Source organism: Sarcophilus harrisii, chromosome 2 (genome assembly GCF_902635505.1).
Source record: "Sarcophilus harrisii chromosome 2, mSarHar1.11, whole genome shotgun sequence".
In the NCBI taxonomy this organism is placed as follows: domain Eukaryota; kingdom Metazoa; phylum Chordata; class Mammalia; order Dasyuromorphia; family Dasyuridae; genus Sarcophilus; species Sarcophilus harrisii.
Window position 1 is genome coordinate 335,723,795 of NC_045427.1, and position 12,498 is coordinate 335,736,292.

The window sequence follows — 12,498 nt, forward strand, 5'->3', positions numbered from 1 at the left end:
AATAAAATAAAATACATAAAAAAAGAAGTTAAAGAGGTAATTAGAATACTAGAAAAGTTAGCTATGATAGATCTTTGGAGAAAATTGAATAGAGGCAGAAAGGAATAGACTTTCTCCTCAGCAGTTCATGGAATCTATAGAAAATTGACCATATATTAGGACATAAAAACCTCAAAATCAAATGCAGAAAAGGAGAAATAGTAAATGCAGTTTTTTCAGATCACGATGCAGTAAACGTTACATTTAATAAAAAGCCCAGGGCAAAATAGACCTAAAAGTAATTGGAAACTAAACAATCTCACTCTAAAGAATGAATGAGTGAAACAACAAATCATTGACAAAATTAATAATTGTATCCAAGAGAATGATAATGATGATTTGTGGGTGCAGCCAAAGTGGTAATAAGAGGAAATTTTATATCTCTAGATGCTTACTTGTACAAAATAAAGAAAGAGAAAAATCAATGAATTGGCCTTGCAACTAAAAAAAGCTAGGAAAGGGGCAAATTTAAAACACACAATCCAATACCAAACTTGAAATTCTAAAAATAAAAGATGAGATTAATAAAATGAAACTAAAAAAACTATTGAATTAATGAATAAAACTGAGTTGGTTTTATGAAAACAACAAAATAGATAAACCTTTAGTAAACTGTTTACCAAAAAGGGAAGAAAAAACTCAAATTGTTAGTCTTGAAAAATGAAAAAGGAGAACTTTCCACCAATGAAAAGGAAATTAGAGCAATAATTAGGAGCTACTTTGCCCAACTTTATGCCAATAAATTTGATAACCTACAAAAATATAGGCTGCCCAGATTAACAGAGGAAGAAGTAAATTGGTTAAACAATCTTAGAAACAGAAATAGAACAAGCTATTAATACATTCCCTAAGAAAAAAATCCCCAAGACCAGATGGATTTACATTTGAATTCTACCAGACATTTAAAGAACAATTAACCCCAATACAATATAAATTATTTGAAAAAATAGGGAATGAAAGAGTCCTACCAAATTCCTTTTATGACACAGACATGGTACTGATACCTAAAACAGGTAGGATAAAAACAGAGAAAGAAAAGTATAGACCAATCTCCCTAATAAATATTGATGCAAAAATCTTAAATAAAATATTACTAAAGAGGTTGCAGAAAATCATCCCCAGGATGATATACCATGATCAAGTAGGATTTATGCCAGGAATGCAGGAGTGGTTCAATATTAGGGTAACTATTTGCATAATTGACTATATCAATAACCAAATTAACAAAAACCATATGATCATCTCAATAGATGCAGAAAAGACATTTGACAAAATCCAACACCCATTCCTATTAAAAACACAGAGAATATAGGAATAAAAGGACTTTTCCTTAAAATAGTCAGTAGCAACTATTTAAAATCATTAGCAAGTATTATATGTAATGGGAATAAACTGGAACCATTACCAATAAGATCAGGAGTGAAACAAAGTTGCCCACTATCACCATTACTATTCAATACTGTATTAGAATTGCTAGCTTTGGCAATGAGGGATGAAAAAGAGATTAAAGGAATTAGAGTAGGTAATGAAGAAACCAAATTATCACTTTTTGCAGATGATATGATGGTATACATAGAGAATCCCAGAGATTCTACTAAAAAGCTATTAGAAATAATTCACAACATTAGCAAAGTTTCAGGACACAAAATAAATACACATAAATCATCAGCATTTTAATACATCACTAAGAAAATCCAACAACAAGAGATACAAAGAGAAACTCCATTTAAAATAATTGTCAACAGTATAAGATATTTGGAAATGTCTGCCAAGGAAAAGCCAGGAATTATATGAGCAAAACTACAAAACACTTAACATACAAATAAAGTAGGATTTAAATAATTGGAAAAATATCAAATGCTCTTGGATAGGTCAAATGAATATAATAAAAGTAATCTATTTATTTAATACCATAGCAAACAAACTCCCAAGAAATTATTTTACTGACCTAGAAAAAATAACAAAATTCATCTGGAATTGAACAACAAAAGGTCAAGAATTTCAAGGGAACTAATGAAAAACAAAAGTCAAATGAAGGTGGCCTAGCTATACCTCATCTAAAACTATATTATAAAGCAGTGGTCATCAAAACTATTTGGTACTGGCTAAGAAATAGAGTAGTTGCCAGTAGAAGAGGTTGCCAGGAGGATGACATAGTAAGTATACCAATCTAGTGTTTGACAAACCTAAAGGCCCCGTTTTTGGCATAAGAATTCACTATATAACAAAAACTGCTGGGAAAATTGGAAGCTGGTATGGCAGAAACTAGGCATTGACCCACACTTAATACCATATACCAATTAATATAATGTCAAAATGGGTTCATGATCTAGTCATAAAGAATGATATTATAAATAAATTAGAAAAACATAGGATAGTTTACCTCTCAGACTTGTGGAGGAGGAAAGAATTTGTGACCAAAAAAGACCTGGAAATCATTATTGATCACAAAATATAAAATGTTGATTACATCAAGTTAAAAAGCTTTTGTACAAACAAAAGTAATTCATACAAGATTAGAAGGGAAGCAATAAACTGGGAAAATATTTTTACAGTTAAAAGTTCTGATAAAGGGCTCATTTCCAAAATATATAGAGAACTGATTCAAAATTGTAAGAATTCGAGTCATTCTCCAAATGATAAATGGTCAAAGGATATGAACAGACAATTTTCAGATGAAGAAATTAAAACTATTTCTAGTTATATGAAAAGGTGCTCCAAATCACCAATGATTAGAGAAGTGCAAATTAAGTCAACTCTGAAATACCACTACACACCTGTCAGATTGGCTGACAGGAAAAGATAATGATGAACATTGGAGGGGATGTAGGAAAACTGGGACACTGATACATTGTTGGTGGTACTGTGAACAAATCCAACCATTCTGGAGAGCAACTTGGAACTATGCTCAAAAAGTTATCAAACTGTGCATACCCTTTCACCCAGTAGTGTTACTACTGGGATTATATCCTAAAGAGATTTTAAAGGAGGGAAAGGGACCCACATGTGCAAAACTGTTTGTGGCAGCCCTTTTCATAGTGGCTAGAAACTGAAAACTGAGTAGATGCCCATCAATTGGAGAATGGCTGAACAAATTATGGTATATAAATGCTATGGAATATTATTGTTCGGTAAGAAATGACCAATAGGATCATTTCAGAAAGACCTGGAGAGACTTACATGAACTGATGATGCTAAGTGAAATGAGCAGAACCAGGAGATCATTATACACCGCAACAAGAAGACTATATGATGATCAGTTCTCATGGACGTGGTTCTCTTCAATAATGAGATGATTCAAACCATTTCCAATTGTCCAGTAATAAAGAAAGCCATCTATACCCAGAAAGAGGACTATGGGAACTGAGTGTAGCCCATAACAGAGCATTTTCATTCTTTCTGTTATTGTTTGTTTGCATTTTTGTTTTCCTTTTCAGGTTTTTTTTCTTTCTAGATCTTATTTTTCTTCTGCAACAAGATAACTGTATAAATACGTGTACATATATTGCATTTAACATGTATTGGACTATCTGCCATCTAGGAGAGAGGTAGAGGGAAGTAGGGAAAAATTTGGAACAGAAGGTTTTGCAAGGGTCAATGTTGAAAATATTACCCATGCATATGTTTTGTAAATAAAAAGATAATAATAATTTTTTTGAAAAAAAGAATATAGGGGGTGGAGTCAAGATGGCAGAGAGGACACACTCATCTCTCTGAGCTCTCCTTTACCCTCAGACTACTTTTTATGAAACAGTCTCAGAATTAGTGCTTGATTGTCAAAACACACAAATATTGGGAGTACAACACATTACCAATACAAGATAATCTCAAAATTTGCCAGAAAAGGTCTGTTTTTTGCTTGCAGGCAGGGATATCTAGGCCAGGCACAGAATCATACAAGTAGGCAGTGAGAGAATGAGAAACAGCTCACACTGAGCAGACCAGAGTTGGGCAGCATGTGGTCTTCACAAGCTGAAAATTTGCAGGGAGAACTTTACCACAGTGTCGGCTACTCTGCTCTGGCAGCAAGCCAGTAGATCAGCAGAGAAGCTATAAACTCTGGGGGTAAAGACTATTATCCCAAAATGCTAGGGTCTCTCTGGACCTGGCTACATCCACCCTGCACCAGGAGGGCTCAGCAGGAACTCAGCCCACAACCACTGATCCCAGCACAGATGCTGACCACAGCGCAGATGCTAATCACAATGCAGACTCTGATCCCTGCATATCTATTGTTCTCCTACTGTTGCTTCACTGCTACTGCCTATTGTCTGTTGAGGAAGTTTGGTAATGCCACACTGCCCCAAAAGCAGACTAGAGTTTTTTTTTGTTGTTGTTGTTTGGTTGTTGTTTTGTTTTGTTGTTAAAATGAGTAAAAGGCAAAGCAGGCTCTAACTATAGATAGCTTCTATATCTATAGATATATAGATTTATAGAAAGAGAGCAGACTTGAAACCCTGAGGAGACTAAAAGCAGATTGTCTCCAGATAAAGCCCCAAATGGTGATATAACCTGCTCCCCATCACACAAGGTTCACATAGAAGAAATTAAAAAGGCTCTTAAAAGAGAGCTAGAAGAAAAATGGGGAAAGGAAAGGGAAGTTTTACAAGAGGGTCTGGATAAGTCAAGTTGCTCATTAAAAGATAGAACAGATAAAGAAATCAACTCCTTGAAAAACAGAATTAATGAACTGGAAAAAGAAAATAGCTTCTTAAAAAATAAAATTGCAAAATGGAAAAAATTCCATAGAACAAAAAAACTCATTTAAAAACTCAATTGGACAATTACAAAAAGAAATTAAAAAGTAAATGAAGAAAATAATTTATTAAAAATCAGAATTGAACAAATGGAAATAATGATTCAAGGAGACACCAAGAATCATTCAAGGAAGACCAAAAAATGAAAAAGTAGGAAAAAAAGTTAAATACCTACTTGGGAAAATTACAGACTGGAAAATAGATCTAGGAGAGATAATCTAAGAATTACTGAACTCCTTGAAAATCATGATGAAAAAAAAAAAAAGCCTAGACACTATTTTTCAGGAAATCATCAAAAAGAACTGCCCAGATGTTATAGAAACAGAAGGTCAAATAGACATTGAAAGAATTCATTGATTACCTACTGAAAGACATTTCAAAATCAAAACTCCAAGAAATATTGTGGCTGAATTACTGAATTATCAGACCAAGGAAAAAATACTACAAGCAGTCGGAAAAAAAAAATTCAAATACAGAGAAACCACAATAAGGATTATTGGGATCTAGTAACATCCACATTAAAGGATAAAAGCTGCAATCTGATATTCCAAAAGGTTAAGGAACTTGGTATGGAGCCAAGAATAACTTACCCAGCCAAAATGAGCATTTTCTTCCAGGGAAGAAGATGAACATTCAATGAAATAGGTGAATTCCATTTATTTCTGATGAAAAAAAAAAAACAGAAATAAACAAAAAGTTTGACCTCCAAATATAGGAATCAAGAGAAGCATAAAAAGGTAAAAAGAAATCTTGGGAACTATATTTCTGTTATGAATATACATAAAGAGTCCATGTATAGTGTGGTTTTACCTGTATAATATGGTTTTAAGATTATAATAAAGGTGGTGAAAAGGAAATTATAATAGAAAAAGGGAAAAGTGGAGGTACTACATCTCATGAAGAGGTGAAGTAAACCTATTATGTCTGAGAGAAAGAAGGGGGGGGAATTAATGTAAAGGGCTGAAACTCTGAATAGGTGCACTGGAGTCAGACAACTGAGCAGTTAAGGCTAATTACATATTGGACGATACTCTATTAGCATATGCTTGGAAAATAGCCCTTCTCACTATTCTGTGCTGGCTTGACCTTTTGGTATATACAGATAATTGTAGGAGGGATTAGGTTCCATAGAACAAAACAACTCATTTCAAAATTCAATTGGACAATTACAAAAAGAAATAAAAAAGTAAATGAAGAAAATGATTTATTAAAAATCAGAGTCACTTTGGAAGAGAATGGGGAGAAGGAAGGTCGGTAGGTGAAGAGCTTCTGGCAGTTTTGTCCATCTCCTTTACTTCTCCCCCTAAAGATCACATATCACAGAGGAACATAGTGTGAATCTTATTCTCATCAGAAATGGCTCAAAGAAAAAATATTAGACATATTCGGTTTACAGAGAAATTTCTCCACCTCATTGAAAAGTGGGAGGGAAAAAGCAAAAAGGGAAGGAGTAGGCTAAATAGAGGGGAATACATAAATTGTAAGGGAAAGGTTTAAGAAAAGGGGAGGAACTCTAAGGGTAAGGGATCCTAAAGAGGGAGGGCTGCATGAAGCAAGTGGTACTCACAAGGTTAATATTGGTCAGAGGGGGTAAGGAAAAAATGAAAAAGAAAAGCATAATCTGGGATTAAAAAGATGGCAGGAAATACAGAATTAATAATTTTAACTGTAAATGTGAATGGGGTAAACTTTCTCAAAAAATGTAAGTGGATAGCCAACTGGATCAAAAATTAGAACCCTACAATATGTTGTTTACAGGAAATTAAAGCAGGAAAATACATACAGAGTAAAGGTAAAAGGCTGGAGCAGAAGCTATTATGTTTCAGATGAAGTCAAAAAAGCAGAGGTAGCCATCCTTATTGCAGATCAAGCAAAAGCAAAAATTGATCTAATTAAAAGAGATAAGGAAGGGCATTATATCTTGCTGAATGGTAGCATAGATAATGAAGCAATATTAAACATATATGCACCAAGTGGTGTAGCATCTAAATTCCTAAAGGAGAAATTGAGAGAGATGCAAGAAGAAATAGACAGAAAAATTATAATAGTAGGAGATCTCAACCTTGCAATCTCAGAATTAGATAAATCAAACCACAAAATAAATAAGAAAGAAGTTAAAGAGGTAAATGGAACACTAGAGAAGTTAGGTATGACAGATCTTTGGAGATAAATGGAGACAGAAAGGAGTACACATTCTTTTCATCAGTTCATGGAACCTACACAAAAACTGAACATATGCTAGGACATAAAGATCTCAAATTCAAATGCAGAAAGGTAGAAATAGTAAATGCATCCTTTTCAGAGCACAATGCAATAACAATTACATTCAATAAAAAGCCAGGGAAAAATAGACCAAAAAGTAATCGGAAACTAAATAATCTCATACTAAAGAATGATTGGGTGAAACAGCAAATCATAGACAAAATTAATAATTTCACCCAAGAGAATGACAATAATGAGAGGTCATACCAAAATATGTGGGATGCAGCCAAAGTGGCAATAAGGGGAAATTTTATATCTCTAAAGGCCTACTTGTATAAAATGGAGAAAGAAAATCAGTGAATTAGCCTTGCAATTAAACAAGCTAGAAAAAGAGCAAATTTAAAACCCCCATTCAAAACTAAACTTGAAAGGAGAGATCAAAAAAATTGAAAGTAAAAAAAAAACTATTGAATTAATAAATAAAACTAAAAGCTGGTTCTATGAAAAAAAACAACAAAATAGATAAACTCTTGGTAAATTTGATTAGAAAAAGGAAAGAGGAAAATCAAATTGTTAGTCTTAACAATGAAAAGGGAGAACTTGCCACTAATGAAGAAGAAATTAGAGCAATAATTAGGAATTACTTTGCCCAACTTTATGCCAATGTATTTGATAACTTAAGTGGAATGGAAGAATACATTCAAAAATATAGTTTGCCCAGATTAACAGAGGAAGAATTAAATTGGTTAAACAGTCCCATTTTTAAAAAAAAGAAATAGAACAAGCTATTAATCAACTCCCTAAGAAAAAATCCCCAGGACCAGATGGATTCACATGTGAATTCTACCAGATATTTAAAGAACAATTAACTACAATGTTATATAAACTATTTGAAAAAATAGGGATTGAAGGAGTCTTACCAAATTCCTTTTATGATACAGACATGGTACTGAAACCTAAACCAAGTAGAATGAAAACCAAGAAAACAGAAAACAGAGAAAACAGACCAATCTCCCTAATGAACATTGATGCAAAAATTTTGAATAAAATACCACTAAAAAGATTACAGAAAATCATCCCTAGGATAATACACTATGACCAAGTAGGATTTATACCAGGAATGCAGGGCTGGTTCAATATTAGGAAAACTATTAGCATAATTGACTATATCAATAACCAAATAAACAAAAACCATATGATCATCTCAATAGATACAGATAAAGCATCTGATAAAATCCAACATCCATTCCTATTAAAAACACTTGAGAGTATAGGAATAAATGGACTTTTCCTTAAAATAGTCAGTAGCAACTATTTAAAACCATCAGTAAGTATCATATGTAATGGGAATAAACTGGAGCCATTCCCAATAAGATCAGGAGTGAAACAAGGTTGCCCACTATCACCATTACTATTCAATATTCTGTTAGAATTGCTAGTTTTGGCAATGAAGGATGAAAAAGAAATTAAAGGAATTAGAATAGGTAATGAGGAAACCAAATTATCTCTTTTTGCAGATGATATGATGGTATACTTAGAGAACCCCAGAGATTCTACTAAAAAGCTATTAGAAATAATTTACAACTTTAACAAAGTTGGGGGACACAAAATAAATACACATAAATCATCAGCATTTTTATACATCACTAAGAAAATCCAACAGCAAGAGATACAAAGAGAAACTCCATTTAAAATAACTGTCAACAGTATAAGATATTTGGGAATCTATCTGCCAAGGGAAAGTCAGGAACTATATGAGCAAAACTACAAAACACCCAAATAAAGACAGATGTAACCCATTGGAAAAATATTAAGTGCTCTTGGATAGGTTGAGCAAATATTATAAAGATGACATTAGCTATAATAAATAAACTATTTATTTAGTGCTATACAAATCAGACTCTCAAGAAACAATTTTAATGACCTAGAAAAAATGACAACAAAATTCATCTGGAAGAAAAAATGTCAAGAATTTCAAGGGAACTAAATGAAAAAAAAATCAAATAAAGGTGGCCTCACTGGTCTAAAACTATGGTCATCAAAACTATTTGGTATTGGCTAAGAAATAGATTTAGTTGATCAGTGGAATAGGTTAGGTTCACAAGACAAAATAGTCAATAACTATAGCAATCTAGTGTTTGACAAACCCAAAGACTCTAATTTTGTGGATAAGAATTCACTATTTGACAAAAACTGCTGGAAAATTGGAAATTAGCATGGCAGAAACTAGGCATTGACCCACACTTAATACTATACACCAAGATAAGATCAAAATGGGTTTATGATTTAGGCATAAAGAATGAGATTATAAATAAATTTGAAGAACATAGGATAGTTTACCTCTCAGACTTGTAGACGAGGAAGGAATTTGTGACCAAAGTAGAACTAGAGATCATTATTAACCACAAAATAGAAAATGTTAATTATATCAAGTTAAAAAGCTTTTATACAAACAAAACGAATGCAGACAAGATTAGAAGGGAAGCAATAAACTAGGAAAACAGTTTTACAGTTAAAGGTTTTGATAAAGGCCTCATTTCCAAAATATATAATTGACTCTAATTTATAAGAAATCAAGCCATTCTCCAGTTGATAAATGGTCAAAGGATATGAACAGACAATTCTCAGATGAAGAAACTATTTCTATCCATATGAAAAAAATGCTCCAAGTCATTATTGATCAGAGGAATACAAATTAAGACAACTCTGAGATACCACTACACACCTGTCAGATTGGCTAAGATGACAGGAAAAGACAATGACAAATGATGGAGGGGATGTGGGAAAACTGGGACATTGATGCATTGTTGATGGAGTTGTGAATGGATCCAAACATTCTGGAGAACAATTTGGAACTATACTCAAAAAGTTATCAAACTGTCATATCGCTTGGTCTAGCAGTGCTACTACTGGGCTTATATGCCAAAGAGATATTAAAAAGGGGAAAGGCACCTGTATGTGCAAAAATGTTTGTGGCAGCCCTTTTCACAGTGGCTAGGAACTGGAAATTGAATGGATACCCATCAATTGGAAAATGGCTAAGTAAATTATGGTATAAGAATGTTATGGAATATTATTGTTCTGTAAGAAATGACCAGCAGAATGGATACAGAGATGGTTGGGGAGACTTACATGAACTGATGCTAAGTGACATGAGCAGAAGCAGGAGATCATTATACACTTCAACAATAATACTATGTAAGGATCAATTTTGATGAAATTCAGAATTTCGTCATTTGGCAATGACAGGATCCAATTCAGTTCCAATTGATCAGTAATGAACAGAACCAGCGACACTCAGCAAAAGAACACTGGGAAATGAGTGTGGACCACAACTTAGCATTTGTACTCTTTCTGTTGTTGTTTGCATTTTTGTCTTTCTTCCTAGGTTATTTTTACCTTTCTAAATCTGATTTTTCTTGTGCAATAAGAGAACTGTCTAAATATGTACACATATATTGGATTTAACATATATTTTAACATGTTTAACATGTATGGGACTACCTGCCATCTAGGGGAGGAGGTGGAGGGAAGGAGGAGAAAAGTTGGAATAGAAGTTGTTTGCAAGGGTCAGTGTTGAAAAATTGCCCATGCATATGTTTTGTCAATAAAAAGCTATAATAATAATAAGAAGAAGAAAGAATGTATCTGGAGAAAATAATAAATAAATAAAATATTTTAAAAATTAGAAGGGACATGGGTAATAGAGGGGGAAATATTTGCAATAAGTTTCTCTGATAGAAACTTTATTTCCAAGAAAATTATTCAAATTATAATTACTCAATCTTATTTTATATTGATAAGTATTATCAAAAGAATAATTTTCACAAGAAAAAAATTCAAGTTATCAACAGTCATATGTTAAAATACCCTAAATCGCTAAAAACTAGAAAAATGCAAATTTAAGAACTTTGAGGTTCCATTTCATACCTATCACATTGGCTAAGATGACCAAATTGGAAAATGACAAAAAGTGGACCTGTGAGAAAATTAGTGCATTGGTATTAGAACAATAAATTGATTTAGCCATTCTGAAAAATTCATTTTTTTTTTTGCAGCTTGTGATACTATTGTATCTTCTTATCTTGTCTACTTTCAAACCTCAAATAAGATTACACCTTCTACAAGAAGTTTTTCCATATAATGCTAGTGCTTTCTTTTATTTCCAATTTAATCTATATACATACATTCTTTTACATAGTTTTTTTGCATGTGGTCTTCCCTCAAGAGCAAGAGCTTTATTTTTTTTTTTTTTTTGCTTTTTTGTATCCACCACAGTTAAGAAAAATCTTGGCACACAGTAGGTGCTTAGAATTGCTTATTACCAGAATGGCTCTTGCTTTGAACCTCTCACATATACTTTGTCTCTATGACTTTTAACTGGCAGTTACAGATGCTTGGAATACTTTCCTTCTTTACCTGTGACTCCTGCCTTTGATAGATTCTATTCAGGACTCACTCAAAAATCTCAGTTTTTGTAGAAGGCTCTTCCTCCCTCTGTCTCAACACTCTCTGCACCTCACACTGCTAGTGCCTTCCCTCTGATTCTCTCCTCTTCTCCTCTTATATGTTTTCATGTCACTTGATAATTTTGTCTGTTCCTATGAATTTGTTGATTCTTAAATAAATTTACTTATATAAATATTCTTTCAATTAAGCACATTTTTGTGTTGTGTCTACCTTGTGAGAATATTAGAACCCTGAAATTAAGGACCATGGTTTTTTTTCCCTTTCTTTGTATCCTTAGAGCTTAGCACAGTACTTGGCACAATGTAAACAATACAATATTAATAATTGAATTAAAATCAATACAATCGTAATACAAACTAGCAAGTAGAATTTATTATATACTTTTAAAAAACTGAACATTATTGATTTCAGTTAAATTTTTTTCTCTTTTTTATATATAGAAATGTTCATGTTTATCAAGTGCAAAATAACAAAATAATTTAAGTTAAAATCCTGGAAAATAAGCATTTAGTAAGCTGAAACTATCTATTAAAATAAAAAATAAAAGTCTCTCTTCTCAAAAAGCTTCTACTATAGTGAAGAAAAATGACACATATAGAAAGCACTAATTGATAATGAAAAAACTCCTCAGAAAGAAAATAGGATTTCATATCAGTCATAAAGTGCTGTTTTCTCAATCACTCTCTTTTTGATATTTTATTCTGTCTTGGGTTTTGTGACACTGTTCTTTCCTACTTCTCTTCCTACCTATCTGATCACTCCTTCATTAAAGTAACTCTCAATAATCATGGATGTTTCACAGGATTCTGTCCCGAATCCTTTTCTCTTTAACTTTTAGGGGTTAAATTATTTCTATGCTGATGATTCTTAAATTTACCCATGCAGCTCTAATCTCTTTGCTAAACTCCAGTCTCACATACCCAGTTGGATAGTTTAAAATGAACATTCTGTGAACAGGTCCAACTCCAAATTCATGATCCTTTCTCCAAAATCATCTGCCCTTATTAACTTTCTTCTTTCTTTTGAGGAT

General features: G+C 32.7%; 1 protein-coding gene across 5 annotated transcripts in view; it reads right to left on the reverse strand.

The window, feature by feature from the left end:
• LRFN5 (leucine rich repeat and fibronectin type III domain containing 5) overlaps window positions 1-12,498 on the reverse strand; it is a 192,897-nt gene that overhangs the window by 150,099 nt on the left and 30,300 nt on the right. The window contains exon 1 of one of the 5 annotated variants that reach the window (XM_031952916.1): window positions 5,387-5,434. The exons of the other annotated variants lie outside the window; for them this stretch is intronic. The gene's annotated coding sequence lies outside the window, so the exon portion shown is untranslated. Of the gene's footprint in view, window positions 1-5,386; window positions 5,435-12,498 lie in introns of those variants that run through there. 5 annotated transcript variants of the gene reach the window in all.